Consider the following 4,363-nt stretch of genomic DNA (forward strand, 5'->3'; position numbering starts at 1 on the left):
ATGACTGCAGAGGAGGCAGAGATAGGGGCGTGGATCCAGCGCAGTACAGGGGCGGAGCCTGACCCGAATCTAATAACGTCACGATGACTGACAGAGCGGGGAGCCAATGACAGAGGCGAGGAGAATGACATTTCTGGAATGTTCTGCGGACTGGAGGCCGCCGCGTGACGTCACGGACGCGGGATGGGTTGTGTGTGGTTGGGCCGGTGTCATGGAGGGAGCGCCGCAGAGCCCTCACTCGGAGGTTTTGTGAGGGAGAAGTGACAACAAAGTATTGTCGGGATTCTACACAGAACGCTGAGGTGGGAGGTGGAGTTAGGCTACTTTCACACTGGCGTTTTTTTCAATACGTCGCAATGCGTCGTTTATGGGAAAAAACGCATCCTGCAAAGTTGTCTGCAGGATGCGTCTTTGCCCCATAGTCTAACATTAGCAACGCATTGACACGTCGCAACCATCATGCGACGGTTGCGCCATTTTGTGGCGGACCGCCGTGAGCAAAAAACGTTACATGTAACGTTTTTTGCTGCCGATAATCCGCCATTTCTGTCTGCGCATTCGCGCGGCCGAGACTCCGCGCCCACCTCCCCGCACCTCACAATGGGGCAGCGGATGCGCTGGAAAAATGCATCGGCTGCCCCCGTTGTGCGGCGCATTCACTGCTAGCGTCGGTACGTCAGCACGACACACTGTGACGGGCCGAGTCCGACACTAGTGTGAAAGTAGCCTTAGTGATAAAATAATGTCTACTCCCTATGGAGCCAGTGCTGGACGCTTCGGTGGTCAGTCACATGACCGCTGCAGCCTGGGATTGGCTGCTGTGGTCATGTGACCTGAACAGTCAACATTTAGACCTACCACCAATCACAAGTCTCAGAGGTCAGGTGACCAAGTAGCGCAGGATGTCATTACGACCTGTGGTAGCGCAGACCCCGGCGGCCATACACTACTGATCACACTTGTGCAGAACAAAAAAAAATATTTGTCACTTGCAGATTTTGGTGCAGTAATGAGGGAAAAAATCTGCACCAAAAACAGAAACGTGCGTTTTTACTGCCAAGAGGTACAGAAATGGTGCAGAAATTTATGCGCCAAATACTTAACATGTGCACACACCCTAAGGCTATGTGCACACGTAGGAAATGTGCAAAATTTTCTGCACTAAATCTGCATGTCCTGGCAGAATCCGCAGGTGCGTTTTTTGTGCGTTTTTAATGCAGATTTTACCACAGTGGATTTCTATAATGAAGGGGTGCAGAAACGCTGCAGAACTGCACAAAAGAAGTGACGTGCACTTCTTTGAAATCTGCAGCGTTTCTGCGTAGATTTTTCTGCACCATGTGCACAGCTTTTTTTTTTTTTACATTGATTTACATTGTACTGTAAGGCTTTGTGCACACGATGCAGTTTTTGCTGCAGATCCGCAGCGGATTTGACGCTGCAGATCCGCAGCAGTTTTCCATGCGGTGTACAGTACAATGTTAACCTATGGAAAACAAAAACCGCAGTGCACATGCTGCGGAAAATTCCGCGCGGAAACAAGAAGTAGCATATCACTTCTTTCTGCAGATTCCGCAGCGGTTTTCAACCTGCACCAATAGGAAAGTGCAGTTGAAAACCCGCAGAGGAATCCGCAGAAGAAACCGCGTGAAAATCCGCAGTGAAAACCGCGGTGGTTTTGCACTGCGGATTTTCAAAATCCGCTGCGGAAAAATCCGCAGCAAAATCCGCAACGTGTGCACATACCCTTAATCACAGTGCAGATCTGCAGCGTTTCTGGAGAAAAATCTGCTGCAGTTCTGCACTAAATCTGCATCGTGTGCACATACCCTTAGGCTATGTTCACACATTGCGGCGATTTTGCAGCTGCGGGTCCCCAGCAGTTTCCATAGCGTTTACAGTAACATGTAAACCCTATGGAAACCGCTGTGCACATGCTGCGGGAAAAACCGCGCAGGAACGCAGCGGTTTACAACCCGCAGCATGTCACTTCTTTGTGCAGAATCGCAGCGATTCTGCACCCATAGAAATGCATTGATCCGCTTACTTCCCGCATGGGGCTGTGCCCACCATGCGGGAAGTAAGCGGATAATGTGCGGGTGGTACCTGGGGTGGAGGAGAGGAGACTCTCCTCCAGGCCCTGGGAACCATATTTGAGTAAAAAAAAAAAGAATTAAAATAAAAAATCATGATATACTCACCTCTGAAGTCTCAGCGCTGCACGCGGCCGTCCGGTCTCAGGTTTGCTATGAGACCAGGACCTGCGGTGACGTCGAGGTCACATGACCGTGACGTCACGAAGGTCCTTCTTGCACAGCATCTTTGGAACCGGACCGCCGCCTGCAGCGCCGAGGAGATCGGGACGTCAGAGGGTGAGTATACCATTATTTTATTATTTTTAACATTACTATTGATGCTGCATATTGCTGCATATCCAGCTATGGGGGCGGCGTGTGCGCCCTCCTATGCTAACCTCCTTCTGGGACACTGGGAGAGGGACATCTTTCAGGGGGGCGCCCACTCCGCCTCGCGGATTCTGGGGTGGTATCGGTATATTGATGACATTTTTTTTATTTGGCATGGTTCGGTGGAACAATTGAAATAATTTATGCAGGATTTGAATCGTAACAGCCTCAACATCAGGCTCACCTATAACTACAGTAATAAGAATATATCATTTCTTGATATAATGCTGCTGGTCCAGGAGAACGGATATATACACACAGATGTGTTTAGAAAGGAAACCTCCGTCAATGCACTACTCCATGCCTCCTCATCCCATCTTGACTCCACGATTGGAGCTATACCAATTGGGTAATTTTTGAGGATGAGGAGGATTTGTTCTACAGAGGAGGCTTTTGACAGACAGTCTGTGGACCTTGGGGAGAGATTCCGCGCACGCGGATACAGTAATAGGAGTATTAGACGAGGCCTGGGCCGTGCTAGAAGCCAGAGGAGGTGTGATCTGCTATCTCAATCCCACAAGAGTAGGAAAGAGGAGGAGGGGAGAATCCGATATATATCAACGTTTAACCACCAATGGGGAGTAATGAGGAAAATCTTAAGCAGACACTGGCCAATCCTCAAAACTGAACCCACACTCGCAAAATATCTCTCAGATGAACCGTCAATGACAGCAAGAAGGGGTAAGAATCTGAGAGATATATTGGTCAGAAGCCACTAAACAACCAAGACCCCGACCATCTTTGGGGCAGGCAGACAGAGGTGGGGGTTTTACCCCTGCGGAGAATGCCTGGCATGCCGGAATCATATACGGGCTATGTCATTCACCTCGGCCGATGGCCTGAAAGAATTCAAAATTACCGATTACATCAGTTCTAGCACCACATTTGTGGTATACATGGCCAAATGCTCGTGTAACCTGGCTTATGTAGGCCTCACCTCACGTGAACTGAGGATCAGGACACGTGAGCATATAAGAGACATCATGGCGGCGGGCAAGGTGGATGACATTGCTTCTTTGAAAACTATACCCCGCCATTTTAGGCTGCACCATGGCTGCAACCCTAAGGATTTGAAGATTTTCGGCATTGACCATGTGAGAGGTGGGATTAGAGGGGGAGATTTGAAACGCACATTGGCGCAGTTGGAATGTTGCTGGATAGCAACTCTGGGTACCATGTCCCCACATGGTCTAAATGAACAGCTTAGTTTCTCATCTTTCCTATAAGATATCATAGTCAGTATCTGGTCTTCTGTATTTTCTGGATTTTAATTATGTGTGTTTTAATCTCTTTTTGTTATAGTATTGTTGTTCCATTATCACATCTTCACCAATAATTCAGTTCCTGAGCGTTTGTGTTTCGGCATGATATCAAGAGGCACCTTGAACGGGACATCATATGATAATCTTTCAAGATCCACTATTGGAATGAAGCCGGACACTGATTAATATGCTTTTTACATCTGTGAATATGTTTATGTTCACTGTTCTTTTCTTTTTTTGTTAATTTAGTTTCGGAGTGTTATATTAGCATGCTTTTTCTAGGATAGTTAGCTCTACCTGGGGAGAATTACATTTGGGGTCTGCGTACCCCCTTACATTTTAGTTTTTAGGGAGTTTGTCCCCTTTTGCACTTTGGTATTATTAGGGTATTACACCAGGTCGTGTTTGGCGTCTGGCTGATTGGAAATACACATGCCAGTTCTGGCAAGTTTACAAATTAGGTATCTACCCCCTTGTTTTTGAGGGTTATTTATGAGGCACAGTGTCACTTTAGATTGCCATCTTATTATATAGGATAGTGAGATAACACTTCTACACTCACTCGGTATCTTTCTTTCCCTTCATTCACGCTGCACATCACATACTTACTACCCTGTATGTCCGCCCTCTTCCAAA

This window comes from Ranitomeya imitator, chromosome 1 (assembly GCF_032444005.1).
Source record: "Ranitomeya imitator isolate aRanImi1 chromosome 1, aRanImi1.pri, whole genome shotgun sequence".
NCBI lineage: Eukaryota > Metazoa > Chordata > Amphibia > Anura > Dendrobatidae > Ranitomeya > Ranitomeya imitator.